The sequence below is a fragment of the Sminthopsis crassicaudata genome, chromosome 5 (genome assembly GCF_048593235.1).
Source record: "Sminthopsis crassicaudata isolate SCR6 chromosome 5, ASM4859323v1, whole genome shotgun sequence".
Lineage (NCBI taxonomy): Eukaryota > Metazoa > Chordata > Mammalia > Dasyuromorphia > Dasyuridae > Sminthopsis > Sminthopsis crassicaudata.
The window spans coordinates 9,646,845-9,668,158 of NC_133621.1; positions in this window are offsets into that span (position 1 = coordinate 9,646,845).

Consider the following 21,314-nt stretch of genomic DNA (forward strand, 5'->3'; position numbering starts at 1 on the left):
CATCTCTCAGAGTATTTTTTGTACTCTTCCAAGGCATGGCCTTGGTTTGCCGAGAAATTATTGGGTTCTTTCTCAATTTCTCTACTTTCTAATTGCTTCAAAGAATAAGCATAAAACAGTAGTCAGACTGAGAGACTCCTCTAATTTCCTGTTTTTTTTTTTTTTTTTTTTTTTTACTCTTCTATGCATTGAGTAGTATAAATGAGAAGTGAATATGAAAAATGTTACTTCAAGCTGGTCTTCTGAATTAACAGGGTATGTGCATTGTAAAAAAAGTAGCATATAAGTATATTGGTAGTTCACACTTCATTCAAGAGATATGATAAACTATATCTTAGAATGGTTCCACGTACAGATTACAAAATCTATGAAAATCCTTGCTGTATTATGATTCATTTTCAATAAAATGTTGGGGAAGCAGAAATTAAATATAGACAACCCTAGACACGAGCTTCATAAGTGTTTGTTTGATTAGTTTGGGTTGGATTGTATTTATTTGTGTATGCTTGAAAAGGGAGGCAAGTGATCCATGAGATAAGAAATGGATGGTCCAGTTGTCCTGAAACTCACAAAATGTTAAAAGAACTACATCGTGGCCTTTAGGGTGTTGCGTACATATGTTTCTGAAAGATTTATGGAAAGTCAAGAATTACTTGGAAATAAAACCATTGGGGATTATGAACTACACTGAAGGAAGGTAGTAAACAAAGACTGGAAAGGCAAGGCCAGCTTTCATAGATAAAATGATGTTGGAAGTTGTTGGGGAGATGAAGATCATAAGACATGATGGGATAAGGAGGAAGAGGAGAAGGAGATGGAGAAGGATGATGATAATAGTCATGATAACAATGATGATAGAGATGATGGGAGAAGGAGGAAGATGAGGAAGAAGGGAAGGAGAAGGAGAATGATAGAGATGATAACAATGATGATAGTACAATTGTGATTTGAGATTATTCCAAAGACTTTCTTTAAATTACATCACTTATTCCTCAACAACCTAATGAAAAAAGTCCTGTAGAAATTATTCTCCCCATTTTACAGAAGAGGAAAAAACTAAGGTACAGAATAATTAAGTAAATAAGGCTAATATCATCTTTAGATCTCAGTTACTGGGCTCATATTGGCAGCCGTTCCAAAGGAAATTATTCAGAGGCTCAGCAAGCAAGAATTAGAGAGATTTTAGAGGTCATCAAGTCCAATGGTCATTTTTAGAGATAAAGAAACTGAAGCCGCCACAAAGGAAGGAGCTTGCCCAAGGTCAAATAGGGACCTGGGACCTGAGATTCCAAAATCAGTGCCTTTTCCATCCCAATGGAATTTGGCCATGGAAATCCCAATTTGGCCATCCCAAATGTTCCCAAAACACTTTGTTTGAATCTTTTATCTATTTCTTTTCCTTTCCATATTAATGGGTCTGTGTACAAATCATCTTTAAATTCCTTCCCAGTTCAACATAAATCCCTTGAAGTAGAGTGTATCATTTTTTAAAAATGCATTATTAATTTCTTTTTAATTTGTCATCTCATTGTCTTAGAGTGCTGGGCCTGCAGTCAGAAGATTTGAATTCAATTCTAGTCTCATACACTTACTAGGTATGGAAATTTGAGTGAGTCCCTTAAGCTCTGTCTGTCTCAGTTTCCTCAACTGTAAAGTGGAGAAAATCAATAATACCTATTTCTTGGACTTGTGAAAATCAAGTGAAAAAATATTTATGGCTCATGAGCCACAACTCATTTTAAGAATCACAAATGGGAATTGCCAGCCTAATCAGTTTTTTCTAGGTCATTTTTCCATGTGCTTTAGTCACTGTCCTATTAGAAGTCATACCAGTCTATTGCAGATGGTCACCAAGCCTCCCCCTTCCCATTACCACACTGCTTTTTATTTTCCCATTAATTCCCATGAATTAATTCAACTAAAATATTCAACATGTATTGTCAAGTACCTACTGTGAACCAGGAGCTGATATGTCAAGTATTAGTAATATAAGATAAATGTGAAATTTTCTTTCCTCTCGAGGAGTTGATATTTCATAATAGCTTGAAATTCATGCCCAACTGGCTTTTAGAGCTTATTATCTATTCCACCCAGTGACCATCTCTGAGACATCACCAATTTCTACTAACAGACTGGGACTCTGTCACCTCTAGAGATCCTAAAAGAGAAAGTGGAGGAACCCAAACTGGAATCCAGTGTCTCCTTTGTCCATTTAAAACACTAACCCTTTAAACCAATGACAATGTGTTGATGATATCATAAGCTAACATCTGTAGAGCACCCTAAGCTTTGGAAAGTACTTTTCATGGTTTGATTTCATCTTCAAATCCTGGGAGGAAGGTATCATTAGTAATATGCCCATTTTACAGAAAACCCAAACTGAAGGCAACTGAGTTCATTATCGAGAACACACAGCTAATAAAGTCACAGATAGAACTTGAGGAAAGAGGCTTTATTATATCTCTGCTGCATTTCTAGTATATTACTGACACATAGTAGGCTTTTAATAAATACTTGCTAAATTGATTTCAAATAATAATGGCAGATAGGAGGAACTTGTCTTTTCTTATTATTTTTTGTTAATCTTAGTCTCTTGGAATAACTCCCTGGGTGGCTGGAATATGAGTTATTCAAAGAAAAATGGATTAGCCTGCCAGTAAAATACCAACTTCCTTGTAGATTCTCTGTAGTCTCAGAGACTGCTGAATCGATTTAATCAGTGTAGACATTCAATCGTTGAACCATTTACCAGTCCTGGGCTTCTCAAAGAAAAAGGAGACAGGCAACTCAAGCAGCGGTGTTGCCAAGACAAGGCCGTTGTACTTGGCTCCCGTTGCTGAAGTACAATCTCGCTACTGTGAAAAGCTTGGGAATTCGGCTTCTATTATAATTGGACCAAATCTTTCCAGCAGCTCCTTCAAGGGGGATATTAGTTTCATATGGAAGCTGCAGTTTTTACAATTTGCTTCTTTGATCATGCAAATAAAGACTGAACTCCATTTTCTGGTCCTGCCAGACTTGGGGACTGAATTGTTCCTGAACCATAAAGATGGAAGCCTCTGGATCACCCATCAGAAGCTCTAAGTGAAAGACTGGTCAGTGAATAATCAAGGATGAATATATTAGCTGACCTTTTATTCCAGGAGCTTCATCTTTTCCTTACTTAAGAGGTACTCTGTATGGCCAGGATAATACCAAGATAGTACAGCATTTGGCACACAGTAGGTGCTTAATAAATGCTGGCAAAGTTGATTGATGGGTATGGAAATCTGCAGTTTTGTTGTTCTTAATAAGTTTCATTGAACCCTTTTTTATATTGTAATTTTTTTCTGGAAATATTTTCATATTTTGTCCCACCCCCTCAAATGAATCTTTCCTAGTAACAAAGAAAAAAAAAAAAACTAAGCAGATACAATAATTATTTCTGCAAGTGTATACAGTTTCCTCTCTAGTAGCCTACCACTTGTCTCTATAAACATTACTGTTTTTTGTTGCTGCTTTATTTTAATCAAATCTGAGCTTACAAATTGAGCTGTGAAACTCATTTCTACAGATTTCTGGAGTAAATGTGTCCCATCTGGGTGTTAAGATCCCACTGGAGATTGTTGCTCCCTGGTTATCCTTCCTTTATCCCATGGCAAAGATCGATTCGACTCCCAAAAATTCAGAATCATCTTTCACAAGAGATTCCATTTAATGAATGGACTGCAGGCTAGAAACATCCCGTTTACATTTCCCTTTGTTCTTAGGTATTTTGGACAGGGGAAAACATGTAAATGAGACATTTGGTTTGGCTTTCCAATAGTCAAACTCAGTCATGCATGATAGGATGTCAGGCATCCACAGGCATATTTCTTTAATTTTTGTTTGTGTTTTGAATAAACTGTATTTACACTTGAGAGGCAATTCATTCCAAAATGCTTCTAAAGTCACTTTAGAAGAGGTTAGCCAGTGACTCATAACCTATTGGCAGAATGTAAACTCCTTGAGGGCAAGAACCATTTTTGTTTGTGTTTTTTGAATCTGTTGGTGCATATCAAGGATTCCGTGCATAGAAGGTCCAAAAATCATCTATGGCTCCCAACTGCCTCTAGGATAAAATAAAATAAAATCTGTAAAAGCACGCCATGATCTGGCTCCCACATACTTTTCTAATCCATCTTTCTTCTTTGTCTTCTCTTCTTCCTCTTGATTCTTTCTTCTTCTTCTTCTTTGTTTCCTCCTCTTTTTCTTAATTCTTCTTCGTCTTTTTTTGTTTCTTCCTCTTTTTCTTAATTTTTCTTCTTTGTTTCTTCCTCTTCTTTTTCTTAATTCTTCTTCTTCTTCCTCTTCTTTTCTTCTTCTTTATTCTTCTTCCTCTCCTTTCTTTTCTTCTTCCTCTTCTTTTTTCTTCTTTCTTCTTCTTTTTTGTCTTCTTTTTTCCTTTCTTCTTTCTTTTCTTCTTCCTCTTCTTTTTTCTTTTCTTCTTTTTTGTCTTTTTTCCTTTCTTCTTTTTTTCTTTTCTTCTTTCTTCTTCTTCTACTTCATTTTAATTCACTTCAAAAATGCTTCTTTTCCCATTCAAAGTGGTTTGTTAGCTATGTCTTGTGTCCATGATTCTACCTCTTCATCTTTATTCTACTGGTGCCATCTGGAGACTGCTCCTTTGTCCTCTTCATGTTAGCTCCCCATCCTATTCAGGAGTAGAGATCAGTTGTCATTCTTATCTTTGTTAATATGCGTACCTGTCATTTTCCATCATCAGAAAGTAAGCTTTTTGAAGAAGGAACAACTTGTTCTTTGTCTTTGTGCCTCAGTGCCCAGAAGGGACCTGGTATCAAAGCAGAGATTTAACACATACTTATTGAGCGAGGATGTAAGATTCCTACTCTCCATCTCTTTGTCCCAATAATTAGTAAGTTCCATGACAGGCTACATCTCTCCTGATAGGAACCATCCCTCAGCGGACATTTACAGAAAAGGCCTTGATGGGTTCAGGAGAATAAGCATCAAATCCACACTGGAGCAGGGAGTACAGAAGGAGGGAGCCACAGTGACTGCCTCCCATCTTGGCAATTCACAAGGCCTACTTTGTGGAACAAATCCAGTTCTAAAGAGGGTCCTACTCATTACCATCAATTTACTTATTACTGAGTGTAATATACCAAGTTAAATCAGCCCTTATGTTGATCCACTTGGGAGGGGTGATGGGAAGTTCTGAGGAAGCCTGAGCAGAACATGCCCAGAATTTGGCTTCAGAGAAAAATGAGGTGAAAAATTGTTCTGTATCTTAAAAAGAAGTCCCAACATGGAAGCCCATGTCATAGAGGACTCGGTATGGGCATAAAAAGGGATGCTCTGTGTGTTCCCGCACTTAAGGCTCCAGCTGGAATCAGTCTCTTCCCCTCTCTCCTGCCTCTTTTTCTTATCTCTCATCCCTATGGGAGCTGCAGTTCCAGGACTGAAGGGAACACCTCCATCCCTCACTAACAGTATATAGCTCTGTGGGTTTGAGAAAAAGATCAGGGCTTCTCCTTCCAGACGAGGGATTTCTATTTCCATTTGTTGGACAATCTGCAATTCAATTGATATAATGAGAATATACAACAAACAGTCATTCAATGTACCAGTGTTTTCTCCCAAGCTCTAATTTCCCCCCATGTTAGTGCATTTCAACAGAAGATCTGGATTTGGAGTCAGGGAACCTGGATTCAATTCCTGGCTCTGCCTCTCACTAGTTTTGGTAGGAGCAGTTAGGTGAAATAGAGATGGAATCAGCAAGCTTTCCGCTCAAACCCAGTCTGAGACATTTACTACTGTGTGACTTTGGCCAAGTCACTTAACCCTGTTTACCTCAGTTTCCTCATCTGTAAAAGGAGCTGGAGAAGGAACTAGCAAAACCACTTCAGTTATCTCTGATAAGAAAATTCCAAATGGGGTCATGGAAAGACAGACAGAACTGAAATGAGTGAACAACCTCAATGGCAAGTCTTGGATATGTCATTTAAGGTCTCTAGGTCTCAGTTTCTTCCTCTGTAAAATCAGAAAGTTGGTACCTAAGGATCCTTCCAGCTTGGACTCTTCAATTAAGACTAGAAAGTGCACACATTGGCTCTCCTAAAAGCTCCTGTGTGTTTTCTCTTCCTTTCTAAACCTGTTTTCTCTTAAGCTGCCAATCTTATTCTACTCACCTTGTGGCTCGTCTCAAAGGAGATAATGTATGCAAAGCACTAAAGGGTTATGCAAATACATTGGATCTTTGGCTGTTTTGAAATCAGACCTACTTCCTCAGAAAGAAGAATTTCTGGTGTGGAAATTCCTTCCACTAGAGCTAATCAGTTAGGGGCTTGTCCCTCAAAAACTGAGTGTCACTCAGCATTGTGGAGAGAAAACTGGCTTCAAAGTGCCAGAGATAAAAGAAGATTTGAATTCTGCCTCTGACACCTGAAGGCCAAGTTACTTTAGTGCCTGCCACACAGTAAGTGCTTAATTAATGCCTCTCAAATGACTAAGTGGTATAATCTCTCAAGGTTCCAGCCAACTCTTAAGTTATAGAGAAGGTAGCCATCTCTATCAGGGGATCTTAATGGCTTTCATTCCACTTTTGGGCACTCAGTGTTTGTTGTACATGTTCCTTACATCAAACCCCAGAATCCTAGAGAGTGTCTTCACAGAGACCCCATGGTTACTCAGAGAAGATGTCCCAAACTGCCCGAATAATGTCTTTTGTCTACCTTGTGGCTTACCATTGGGCAGGTGAGGCGACGCATGAGGGCATCAGTACAGTTTTCTCAAACAAGAACAATAGAGACACAAGGAATCAAGCCTAATATTGAACAGGACGAAGGTTCAAGTAAAGTATTTCCCGGTACTTTCAGCACTCTGTAGCTGTTGCCTGAAAGAAGAATCCATTTTTTTGAACACAAATATATTTTCTAGCAATACCATATGGCTATAATAAGAAATTCTGCAATCTTCAAAGGAGCAAAATTAAAAATGAAGTGGAGTGAAGAGAAATATATGAAAGGGACACCAAGATATTAACAAAATGACTTGCATATGAAGAGAAATTCTAACAGGCAATATAAGATCAAAAAAAGGGAGTGAGTCAGTTTTGAAGTCAATAAAAGCCAGAAAAATGCTCCAGCTAAGATTAGTGGTATTCTTTTACCTTCAATTAGTAATAATTTCAAATTCACGTACTCAGACAACAATGGAGTTTAGGGTTAGAAGATTCCATGTAACATTTGGTACATCTCTGATTGAGATCTGGTGATCCAAAAGCCTACTTTAAGGAGTCTGCTAAATACAGGGGGGGGGGGGAGAAGAGAGATGGAGAGAGAGAGACAGAGAAACAGAGAGAGAAAGAGAAAGGGAGGGAAACAGAGAAGCAGAAAGACAGAAAGAGAGAGAGGGAAGGGAGAAAAGGAGAAAACAGAGACAGAGGGAAACAGACAGAGGGAGAGAAAGAAAAGACAGACAGAGAGAGTGAGCACAGATGTGTTTCTGCCTTTATTGGGTAAATATGCCAACAAACAAAGCCCTGACATTTTTCTGTTGAAATCTTTCTAGTAGCTGAGGGCTCTCCCTCTATACCTCCAATCCAGAGAACTATTTCCTGCTTCTTCATAAATGAGCTCTGACTTCCCCTGGTACCTTTTCCTTCTGTTATTCCCTAAAGCTCCACAGCCCATGTGTGAGGCAAGGTGAGTTATTCTTGCCCAGTTCATCCTTGATTTAACTCAATGAGATGCTATAATTTAATGTTGTGAAGTTCGAGAGCCCAGTAAGTGCCTACATTTCCCACAGGGTGTTTCAGATCCCTGATGCTATGGTGGGGTCTCTGCTGCTTGACGACACACTCTACATGAACCTGGGATGCTAGGCTTATCTCTGTTGGTCTCCTTCTTGAGTTCTGCCCACATGGCACCTACAAAAGCAAAAGGATGTCTGGGTAGGAACCTTAGAGGAGGAGGCCCAGAAAGTACAATTGAGCCCCACAGAGCGAGTTTTGCCCAGCTCATAGTTGAGGATGTGTGCTCCTCCAAGTGAGAGATCTTCACAGCACTAAAGGCCCTTGAGCAGTCCAAGAGGGCAGGAACCTTGGCTCTGAGACAGACTGAGGCAGCAGGGAGCCTGCCCAGGCCAGGATAGGCATTTCCTTTGATTATACAATTAGAATCACGTTTGGAGGTGAGTTGGCATCTGGTTTTAATTCAGCCTCACGAGGTTACTGGCCTTCTCATAGAACATGTTCTTAGAAGTCAGTTCTGTCGCCCTTCCTTAGCTCTCATGGGGCAGAGGGATCACCCCTGTTCTGATTGGCCCTATGGGTTGGACAAGAAGCAAAGAGGCAGAATTAGGCTTGTTGTTAAGAGAAAAAGAAAGTTTCAGAGTTGGGCCCAAGAAGAATTAGCTTCTTTGGAATAGGGAAAAAGGATGCAAATCCCCTTTCTACTAGACCAGGACTTCAGGCAAAGGCTATATGAGCTCAGGGATGTTAGAGAGGAGGGTTTTGGTTTCTTTGTATCACTGAGGTTGCTTCCAGTTCTGAGAATATGTGATTCTGGGATTCTTCTTCTCCTTTCTTTCTGAAGAGACTGTGAAACCTGCTTGCAATTCCGGTCTTCCATGTCCCCAGGAAAGCAGTGAAGACTTCCTTATGTGGGTCACTTAACAGGCGAGGCTGGAGCCTCATCTGCCCAAATGCTGTGGTTACATAAAGAACATCTGCCAGGGCACCACTTGAACTAGGGAAGCCTGGTTTCCTGTGCGTTACACCAGAAGAAGGGAAATTAAGACTTCATTAAAGCCATATCACCTTCAGATGCCCAGAAATGAGAAGAATTAATACCATAAAAATGTAAAAAACTAGACCAGCCTCTCCCATGCTTGTCAGATCCAGTCACTGTTGAAGCCATGTGTGTGACAACCAGAGACTTAAGATTGGCTCATATCCATTGAGGGAAAACACATTTGGCCAATTCGAGAATTAGGCCCCATTGATTCTTGTAACATCCGTGGATTTTTGAGCTACAAGGAACCACACAGCCCTGGGCTTCAAGCTCCTCGTTACATATGGAGGAAAAAATCCCAGAGAGGAGAAATGAGCAGTAAGAACCAAAATAACTCTCAGGGTTTTCAGGAAGATTCCTCCATGATCAAAGTCAAGAGTGAAAGTGTGACTGAAACTTACACATATGTTTGTGTCCCTATTCCTCATTTCTCATTAAAGATCCAGGCTGGTGATTTTTGCCTCATAACAATAGCTATGTGTGTGGCTGTATACATAGATAGATAGATGGATGGACAGACAGACAGATAGATATGCGGGTGTGTCTATATGTATAGAGAGATCACAACTATATATTAATTGTAATTAATAATAATCGCTAATATTTCAGATTTATCTCTCTGAAGAATGGGCTATTATGATTTCTATTTTACAAATGAGGAAACTGAGGCAGATAGATGATAGGTGATGTGCTCAAGCTCACAGAGCTAGCGAGTATCTGAGGCAGGATTCAAACTGAAATGTCCTTGAGTCTCAGCCTAGCACTCTATCCACTGTGCTGCCTAGTATTCCAAACAAGGCAAAGTTATAATGGATGATGACATCATGAAGAAAATAAAAGCTAAAAAGAAAACAAAAGCTTCCTGAAGTCCTAGATAAGAGTCCTGGGCTTACTCCCCGGGTTGGATTTCTGCCTCTGATATCCACGGAGTGATCCTGAAAAAGTCACTTTAACTTCCTGTTTCCTCCATGTAGAAGTGGGTATAATCACAGCTGCACTACTTACCCAGAGAATTGCTGTGAGGATTAGAAAGGACAATGTTTATAAACCATTTTCTTCAACCTGGAAGTCTTGTATAAATGGATGTTCTTTTTAGTAGATTCAGGAATCTATGGTCAACACTCTAGCACTTGCTGTTGGAAGATAGAGGAGTTCTAAAAGTCCATGTTTGGCAGATTAAAAATCACCTCACATGGGGAAGCTAGATGACACAATGGATAGAGCTCCAGCCATGGAGTCAGGAGGACCTGAGTTCAAATCCAGCCTCAGACACTTACTACTCCTAGATGTGTGACTCTGGGCAAGTCACTTAACCCCAATTGCCTCACCAAAAAAAACCAAAAAACCAAACAAACAAAAATCACAGCACAACTGATTAAAGCTTCTCCCTTTTCAAAGCCCAAACCCAGTCCCCTTTCTGAGGGTAGCAGGCTGTTATCCTCTTTGAGTGCAAAGTTTTGCAATATCTTGCAAACCCTTACCCCATTCGAATCCCAGTTTCACTGAGGGCACCAGAAGTGTCGGGTTCCTCAAAGAGTTTCAGGTTCTTTTGTTTTGAGAGTGGAATGGAGCAGAAAAGTATACCATGACCCTCTGGTCCATATATGGGGAAGCTAAATGCTTCTAGAGGGCTTGGTCAAGTTCTCCTACCATCAATAAAGTGTTAATAAATTAGCATTTGTCTATCGTTATCTTGTAAAATTTATCAGCCCTGACAAAATATATCCAATATCCAATGTTCCACTGGGGAAAACAACAGATAGACAATAAGGAACAAGATATTGACAAAGCAAATGGAAGGTAACTTGAGAGTATAATTTGTGTGTCTGTGTGTGGAGGGCTGGTGTAGAATGGGAAGACTGGGAATGGCCTCCAGGAAAAAAAAATGGAGATGGGGATGAATCTTAAAGGCAGCTGAGCAACTAAAGGAACAAGTATTACATGCACAGAGGAGAGCCAGTCAGACTAGAGTGGGTGGGAGATGGAAGTTGAAGAATTCGGGAGCTTGACAGCCCAGAAAGCTAACGCCATTTTTGAATACGCTCAGAGAGGCCCATTGCTCATCCTGTGCAGGGAGACTTCTTGGGGCATTCTCCCCTGCTCAGCCCACATGTCCTGCTCTCTTTTCAGTTCTGGACACAACATTTGAAGAAAGGCAATGATAAACTCACTCACATGTAATGCTGTGTTGTTTCTCTCCCTTTCTTATTTTTGAATAAAGTATATATTCTTCCAAAGCCAAATTTCTGTCCTGGATTTCACCCAACCAAGTTTCCATGATACCCAAATAGTTAAATTTGCCTCTTTATATTTGGTACTCTAATTTACTCTCGTCTTGACATCATTTCAGACAAAACTTAGGCATGCCTATTGCTATTTTAGCTATGTCTTAATTACTCTCTATGACAGTTCTTAATCTAGAGCCAAAGATTCCCAAGGAGTCTTTCAAGGGGTCTATAAATTTAGTTGGAAAAACTATATTTTTATTTTCACTAACCTCAAACCAAAATTTAACATTGTCTTTGGTTATTGAAAACATTATTCTGAGAAGGAGTCCATAGTCATTACCTCATTATAAAAGGGACCTTTAACAAACATCCAAAAAAATTAAAAAGCCCAGCCTCTAGCATCAGTCTTGGTTAATATAGACAAGTCATTCTCTATCTCTGCCTTCCTTTCCAGTTTAATGTCCACTGGATCCAAATATGTGTTTTATCAGTGAATATACATAGTAGGTATTCTCTTTGCCTGGCCCAGAGCCTAGCACCCTAAGTTTTAAATTGTACTCAAGAATTCCAAACTCTATTCTCAGATACTCTCTAATTAAGGAGCTGTCTCTCTTCCTGAATCTGACTTTCTGGTTGGAAACTCATTTCGTTAATTGACAGCCATAGAAGATTACTCGGAATGTCTTCAGTTCCTTGTCCAGGAGTTTATCATGGATAGCAATGCCTTCTAATTTCATTTCCGGCTATATCATTTGTCTTCACCAGAAACGGGGGACATTAAAGCAATTTGGCAAGTCTTGCAAGGATTTCTGTCCTATCCTGGATGAATAAAGCAGAAGAGCTCTCTAATAGGACTGTCAGGCTGGCCCAGAGGCCTGCCAACACTCTTCAGCCGGGAGTCCACAAGGACCAAAACTGGTCTCTTCTCCTTATGACAATGAATGAGCTCTCACTTGATATCTCCCATTGATTTCCATTATCCTACCTTGGAATACAAGCAGTTGCTTTTTCTTTAGAATGTCTCACTCATTCTCTGGAAGTGAAAACCTTCTGTTTATTGTGGCAGGATTTTTCCATTTCTCTTTTTACTTGACATCCCATTTCCCTGAGACAAGTCAAGCTCTCTCTTTGCATATTCAGATGATTTTTCTTCTCTGGTATCTTTGAGTCATTTTTTTTTCTTCCCCAAAGCAGCAGAAGTTCGTAAGAATTCCATGTTATCACAACTTTGGCAATGACGTGAGAAAGGACATAAAACTTCATTTAAATGTCTCTATGACTTGCTAATTATATATACATACATACATATATATGTATATATATAGAGAGAGAGATGGATAGATATATCCATCTATCTCTCTATCTATCTATATCAATATATCTATATCTATATCTATCTATCTATCTATCTATCTATCTATCTATCTATCTATCTTACTATATTTCAGTTTTCCAATGACAGATGAAGTGTGATGATGGTTGTCATACCTTCCTTGTGATCTCCTTTTTCTGAGGCTGAACAGAGCTTGAAGGATCAACTAAGGAGGCCTGAGCAAGGGAAGAGAGAAAAGTGGAGATGAAATTGTCCCCTAAAAGTTCTTGTTAATGGGAGAAACATTGTCAACAGTAGCAATGGCAGGGGCTAAGGATTATGCACTCAGGTCTGTTCTTTGAGGCCTCTCTAAGGTCAAATGAATGATTTTAAGTGTCTTTCTTTGCTACAGAGAAATGAATAGAGATGAAAAGAACATATCACAGATGGCTCTAGACTATTTCATAAAGACATGAAAATCTAAATTATCTTATAAATGTCTAAATTAGGAGATGACCAGTTATTGTCTGATTATTTAAAGTTCAACATTACTATAACTTTATTTTTTATATAAAATTTAGTGTAATGAATAGTAGGAAAATCCACATCTCACTTTAGAATTTGCAAAACACTTTTCTTGAAAGAAACCATATATTGGCCTTGGAGTCAGATGAAACTTTGGTTTAAATGTTTCTAGATAAAACGAAAGAAAGAAAGAAAGAAAGAAAGAAAGAAAGAAAGAAAGAAAGAAAGAAAGAAAGAAAGAAAGAAAGAAAGAAAGAAAGAAAGAAAGAAAGAAAGAAAGAAAGAAAGAAAGAAAGAAAGAAAGAAAGAAAGAAAGAGAGAAGGAAGGAAAGAAGGAAGGAAAGAAAGAAGGAAAGAAAGAAAGAAAGAAAGAAAGAAAGAAAGAAAGAAAGAAAGAAAGAAAGAAAGAAAGAAAGAAAGAAAGAAAGAAGGAAGGAAGATGATAGATAGATAGATAGATAGATAGATAGATGATAGATAGATAGATAGATAGATAGATAGATAGATAGATAGATAGATAGATAGATAGATAACTTTGCTATATGACCACCAGAAAGTGACTTCACCTCTCTAGGTGTTAGGTTTCTCATCTATGAAAGAAACTTCCCAGCTTACAACAAAGAAGCTCCAATAAGAGCATGTTTTCAAGCAAGTCAAGGAAGCCAGGAGATATCTAAGAGAGAGAACTACAGGCATGAGGGAAAGTGAGTGAAAATGCACAGTTGGTAAATGGAGTGTTTTTTTTTTTTTTTTTTTTTTTTTTTTTTTTTTTTTTTTTTTATAAACAGGAAGGAGGTTATGTCTCTGAATTGAAGATGAGGAAGAATTGAGAATGCTCCAAGAAAACTGGGAAGGTATGTGGGGGTCAGATTATAAGGAGATTTGAATGTCAAACAAAGGGTTTTATTTTTGATCCTGGAATTAAAGTAGGGATATTAGAATTTATTGAGTAAATGGGTGATATGGTCTTCTTTGTATTTTAGGAAAACAAAATTAACTTGTGAGGGGAGGAGAAACTGGAATGAATAAGTCTGAGACTAGCCAGGAAGCCTTTGTAATAGCCCAGGTGTAAAATGTTGAGGGATTTCAGAAGAGTGGGGGCAAGGGATACATAGAAGAACTGGTATCAAGATAAAGTTGAGAAGTCTTGGCAAAATGTGAGAGTGAAGCCTTCAATATCACACTTAGCTGGAGAAATGTTCTCATCAGGCATAGGAAATTTAGAAAAGGAGAGAGTTGTTGGAGAAGGTAATGAACTCAGTTTTGGACCTACTAAGTTCAAGACTTGTTGACAGAGGAAAGGGAGGGGGTAGGAGGCAGCAAGTATTTATACATTTCCCACTCTGCATCAGGCATTGTGCTAGGTGCTTTCTAAATATTATTTCATCCATCCTGAAATCAGTCCTTCAAGGTAGGTGCCATTAGTATCCTCATTTTATAATTGCCAATTTAAACTACTGAAACTTCATTTTCCAATAGTTGTTCATATAACTCTCTTAATATGCAAATCTCTAAAAATTTGGGAAAAAATGCCAAAGTTATTGGACATGTCATTTAATTAACCTGAATTAACTTTTACACAGGTATGTTTACTATGAAGTCTTTCTCCCCTTCCCTACTCCTACTTTCCATTCTAAGGGTGCTCAATTTATATGTATTGATACTCCATCAAACACCCTCACTTTCCAGTTCCTCCATTGAATCATTTCATATGATTTCATATGCTCCTCCTACCTCAGTAACACACAAAGAAAATAACATCATTGATCTTGCTCAACAATGCAAAACTCTTATGTTCTCAAACTCTGAAATTCTTTTTTCTGACCACAATGTGGTATCATTCCATCTCTCCCTTTCCTTTAAATACCAAAGCTCATTCTTCATTCTCATTGTCCCTAATGCCTTAAATTAACTCTTGAGTGCTTTTCCAAGCCATTACCCAACGTATTGGTTACTCTCCTTTTTTTGTCACATAAACCCTATTGGTCAACCAGTTCAACAAACACAATGTTTTCCTCTTCCCTTTCAGTCTGACTCATGTACTAAACAAAGCAAGAAAATCGCAAAATCATGCTGATTGGATCTACTATAAATTTATGTAATATAATCTTCCCCCCCCTTTTTTCTGTTTTCTTTTTATTTCTGTCTACACATGTACAATAATTTTAAAAGCCCTACACATTTTTAATGAAACATATTGGGAGAGAAAAATTAGACCGAAAGAGAAAAATCATGAGAACAAAAAAAGAAGAAAAAGAAAAAGAAAGTGAGCATAGCATGATTTATATTCAGTCTCCATACTTCTCTCTCTGGATGTCTCCAGACAGTTGCCATTAACTCTTGTCCAGAGAAGTGACTTCCCTTCCTGCAGAGAGCCCCCTCAAGCCTCATGTAGTGCAGAGTCTTCTCCTATCTCTGGAGTGATGTCCTCTTTTATTCTCCCAGAGAATGGGCGTGGGATAATGCAAGGGCTTCTGGGAAGAAGTACTCCAACCAATGAGCTTGCTCCTCTTAGAATTCCTAAGATGTAAACTCCCTTTAAAGGCCCAAACCAAAGGTCTGAGCCAGAGAACTCTCAAGTCAACCTGAGTTCTCACCTTGTAATTGTCCAGACAACCTGAATTCTCACCTTGTCACTGTCCAGACAACCTGAGTTCTCACCTAGTAATCCTAACAATATTATATATTATGTTATAATATATAATATAATATATATGTCATATATATAAATATTATATATATTAATATAAATATGTATTATATTTTATACACATATATATTATGTATGTATCTTTTTATAGAGTGATATATCTATAGATTGACAGACATACATATATATATGTGTGTGTGTGTGTGTGTGTGTGTGTGTGTGTACATAGGTAAAGGGAGGAAGAAAAAGAAGAGAGATGTTGAGAAGAGAAGAAATGAGAATGAAAGAGAAAAAATGAAGAGGAGAGAGGTTGAGTGAGAAAAGAGAGAAGAGAGGAGAGAGACAGATACACTTATGTATGTGGCTATATAAATATACATATATATTACATGTATATTTATATATAGAGAGAAAGAGGACAAGAGGAAGACCAAAAGACAAAAGGGAAATTATGTCAATAAACAAAACATTTGATCTTTTTACCAAGCTGAAACACCATGTAGCTTATAGTACAAGGCCATTTGAAAAGTGAGTAAGTGAGTAATAGAAACTTATAAGTCGTGTCACCTTAAAGACAACAAATACATTACAAAAATCAAGTTTAAAAAGCAATAGGTAACAAAACAAGATTACATGAAGCTTGGCACAAACACCAACTATTCCAGATTTTAGTCTGAAAATATTTATAGTTGAAACTAGAAGAAAAAGAAGTACACATCTATGATTTTTTTCAGTGGAAAGATGCTCTGAGTATCAATAATCATGGAACCATAACATTTGGACTTTAATAATTCAGTTAATAAGGTGTAATAAAGGGAAGAAAAAATTAATTTAGGAAGATAAATCAGCAAAACACAGCTGCTGATGCTGGCTATATATAAGATGTCGGTATTGGAAAAAAAACAGCAAGAATCCATTTCTAACATATTAAAAAACAGAGTAGATAACAAAAAACAAGGAGAAACACAAATAAGGATATAACCCATATAACTACTCTTTCATCTTTCTAACATCTTTGTGGGAATGGACTATGCAAGTACATGTTCAGGATGTCTTGATGAAGAGGAGAATTGGGTAAGCTTTCACAGATGACTTTTAATGGAAAATACTTCTTTCCAATGATGAAATGCCATTCAGTGTATAGCAAAATCATACAAGATTTCTTAAATCATCTAACAATAAAAACACCATTATTTCTACCATATTTTTGTAATTTTCATCATATTTCTTCTTTAATTACTGATTGTATGATTCTGAATAAGTCATTTAACTTCTCTGAGTCTGTTTCTACAATGGTAGAGTGGCAATAAAAGCACCTCTTTTAATGAGTTATCTGACAGTGAAATGTAAAAAATAGATGTAAAGGGTTTTGCTTAAACAACACTATGTACATGTGAGATTGTTTTTGTTACCATAAAATAGGTAATGAAACATGGAAACAATATTCCCTAGACATGTACTCCACTGTCAAGTAAGTTATCTGACCCAAAATGCTTATGGAAAGACACATTATATAGATGGTGAGGTTCTCTCTATGCTTTTACTCATGGATGATAATGTATCAATTGCATCCAATCCCAGGACATTACAGGAAGACCTCAGTGAGATCTGTAACTGTTCAAAAGATATTGGTCTAACAATACATACGGGAAAAACAAAATGGATGAAAAATGCCAACAGAGCGGCATTTAGAATACATTTGGAAGCCCAATGTACTGAGTTAGCAGATTTTTGGGATGGGTAATACAGACTAAAATTGAATTGGGCATAGATTTGAATCTAAAGAAAAGAGTGGAGTGGCTTGCATTTGGAAAATCATTTGGTGTTTTTAATGAGCTGTTCTGTGTTCTATGTCCTACTCAATTTTCCCTCAGGCAATGGCAGATCCCTTGAGGACAGGATTTGTTTCATTTCTGTCTGCATCCCTAGTGCCCAGCCCAGTGTCTGGTAACTAGTGGAAACAACAAAAATTTGTTGAAATGAATGCTATCCGAAACATTGCCTTCCTCTTAGCTATCAAGGAAGGAAATGAAGGGATGCAGAAGGAAACAGAATCCATCTGAAAGTCATTTGTTATTCCTTTGGTTCTCGTGAGTACATTTGAAACCCCTGGGGAACGAGGTTTCCTTTCTTGTTCTGGACGGCCATCCTTTAGACACCTCCCAGGGCCAACAGTTCACTGGATTTTGTCGGCCACAAGTTATGGTAAACATAAATTCAAGCATGGCTGCAGCAGTTATGCTTTTTGAAGATTTTCTATCTTGGAGGGCCTGTTCAGCATCATCGGGTTTCTGCAGCCATTGAGCTGTCTGTCACCTTGGTGCAGGGTTAGCCCTGCCTCAGCCCCCATTAGGAGATTTATGTCATCAGCCCTCAGACAGCATGAATCATCCACCAGGTCATTTTTAGCTCTTGAGGTAAGTGCCTTCATCGGCTCGGCCGGCACTGGCTTTCAGGTAGTGGAAAAACAAAGTGGAAGAACTCACAAAACATGAGTTCTGGCCTCCAGTTCTTGAGTGCCTCAGATGGAAGCATGGCCTTTCAACAGCGTGCACGCAAGCTGTCGGCATTATGGAAACCAGGGCACACCGAGAGGAAAATAAACAAAGATTATCAGCCGCCTTGAGACACCGTGAAGCCTGATGTCGAAAGCTTTCCACTGTCTGCGGGAAGGCTGATGAGAGAATCTGGACCAAGCAAGAGCCGGCCATGCTACTTCTGTCATTCTGCTCCATAAGATCCCCAAGAAGGCTGCGCCTTTCCTAACTGATGTTGGGCTGTATAGGAAAAGCTGCTTCTTTGTTCATTTGGTTGTAGAGAAGCCAGCCAGCCAGCCAGCCAAATCAGGACTTGCAAGGTTGGTCAGGACCATGTTCCAACGTCTAGTCTACAGCCCAAGCTTTATGTGTATATTTGGGGCAAGGCAGGATGTTGGGGAGGAGGGGAGAACTGAGTGTTATGGCTCTTTTTAGGGTCTGCTGACATTTTGTCAGGAATATTCCATGGCCAGCTGTGTAAGGGTTGAAGGGATCATTGGCTGCCTCCCTCTCTCAAAGGCTAAGCAGAGAGTCATTGCTGCCACCTGAGTGTGTGGTGAAACAAGACTGGAGCAACTGCCTTGGACAGCTGCCATTTTTCTTCCTTGATTCCATAGAAAGGGACTAATGAGCTTGAGACTTTATTTGCTCATAGATCACAATCCCCCGACTCAAAGGGTGGGCATTTCAGGAATAGGGCTGGTGGTCTCCTGGAAGCCCATGTTCTTAGATGCTCTCTCCTAATCCCAGCAGAGATTTCCTGAAGTGAATCTTCACTGCCAGATGCTAGGCAGACTAAGGGAATTCAGCAATGAGTTTCCAGCTCATGGAAGTTCAGCCAAATTCAAGGTTGGCCCTAGAAATGGGTCAAGAGCAGATATCTGGGTTTACTCAGAAAGAGCTCTGATTCTCCATTTGGTGGGTCTGGATTAATCTTAGCTCTGCCTGCCACTTATCATCTGAATGATTTTGGACAAGTATCTTTTGTCTCTCTGGGACTCGTGGACCTCATCTGTAAAATGAGGAAATTGCACGAGGGGATCTCTAAATTCTCTTCCACCTATCTTCCTATGATCCTATGAGCCTGTGAAGTATGGAGGGTTTGCTCTCCTGCTCATATTTCCACCCTGGGCACTCTGGAAATCTATGTTATAAAATGGTGTAGGTCCCCCTTTCTTTCTTTTTGTTTTTCTTTTAAAAAAATGTTTTATTGGGGCAGCTAGGTGGCACAGTGGATAGAGCACCAGCCTGAACTCAGGAGGACCTTAACACGTCCTAACTGTGTGACCCTGGATAAGTCACTTAACCCCAATTGCCTCAGTTAAAAAAAAAAAAGTTTTATTAATGTCTTTATTTCTCCATCACATTAATTTTTAGAAATAGATGCCTCCCTTCACCCTACCCTCCACCTCTCACTCCAAATTCAGCTTTCCCTTATAGAGCAGGTAAATTTCAAAATACAATATAGTGAACAAGTCTGACAAAGTCTAAAGAATCCTTCCCTCAGCTCTCTGTTTAAGTTACTTGCTGCATTATAAAAACATTTCCACATGATTCCACCCATTCCATGAGATCCAGGGACAATTCTTGCAAAATCTGAAAATCATGTGATTAAATGAAGTGACAATCTTATTGGAGGCTGGTAAAATCTTCATTTGACATAAATTCAAGGCAGGTAGATGCCATTAAAATCAATACCCTGGAAATAGTCCTTTAGGGATTCAAAAAAAAACAAGTGCTCTCTGAGCAAGAAGACATCCTGCTGAGTTTCATTTACTGTATGAAGAATTACATACTGATAAAGAAAGAAAAGGCTGCCAGCTTGTCTGGTTTGGTGAAATTAGTAATATCTTCCCTCTTATCACATGGTATAAAATGGCAGGGTAATTCATCCCTCCCCTGGACAGGGAGGTAAGTTTTTCTGCCTGTTTCTCTTTTGAATACATCATCAGAGGCTCCACAAGAGTTCATTTAACACCTTCCTTGGGCCTGGTTCTGTGCTGGGCAAAGCACATGATAGATTAAGTACCAAAGGAATCATGGTAGATGAGATCTGGTGTAGTTTGTTAGGGTTGGAACTTTTGAGGGAAATATATTTTGAATCAAAAGCTAATCTTAGTAATTAGAGGTACAATTCTAAAACTGAGACAGATGTAAGTCTTTTTGGCTGAGTTTTCAGGTTCCCTGAAGATGAGGAATCAATTAGATTTTAAGGGAGGACTTGTGACTGGTTAAGGGGAGAAGGGACTTAGTTGCATTTGTTGGACTTGCACTTTGAAGGATGACCAATAGAGGAGAAGATGGAGAAAAAAGAAAGTACACACTTATGAATAGTGGATTAGAATCTTGGGGGACATATGGGTACTTAAGCCCATACCATTTCCTTCTACATTTGTTGCCTATAGCTCTGGGGAATGCTGGGAGTTGACTCTCCCTCAGTGAGCTCATATCTTTAAGTGAAAATCTTCTCTCTGCCCTATGTGAAAGACTCATTTACTCCTGTAAATATTCTAATCTATATAATCATGATGATTTCTGTTTGGTATATTCTTTGATAAAGAAATTTAGCATTCTTTTCTTCTTATTCTTTTTTTTTTTTGTTGTTGTTACTCATGTTTGGGAAAAGGCTTATTCTAAACCTTGAATCATGCCATTGTATAAGATGTGTGTGTGTGTGTGTGTGTGTGTGTATGTGTGTATGTGATTGTAGGCTACATATGTATAAGTTGCATAATTTTCCTCAAACAGGATTGAGACAGCTAAGCTCATCCATCAGACATGCTCTATACTCACACAAGGGGAATTCTCTAAAGTCTTCCAGGAAGCCAGTTGGAAATGAGTGTAATGCTGAGGGCTAATTTTCCCTTTCATATCTGTTTTCCAAAGTGTGTTCTCTGTCTCTGTCTCTGTTTCTGTGTCTATGTCTGTGTCTGTGTCTATGTCTGTCTGTCTGTTTGTCTTTCTCTCCCCTTGTTTTCCCAGCGGTCTCTTAAAAGGGAATAAAGAGCCATGTATATTCTTTCTCAAAGTAGGAATTAAGAAGACATTCTCTCCTCTTCCAAGTTCTGCCATCACTGTCCCTTCTCCTCCAGAAGGTATAATCAACTTCTCCACCAAGGACAAGTGCATTTCTCAAAGGATCTATGCTTAGAGACACTGGAGGGATGACAAATAGAATTATTGCCTAATGCTCCACCTGGAGCCTTCATCCAACTTGGGTCTTCCCTTCTTCTTTCCCAGGTTGGATTGTTGTAAAGCCTCTCATAACCCTAGTCATGACTGACTGTG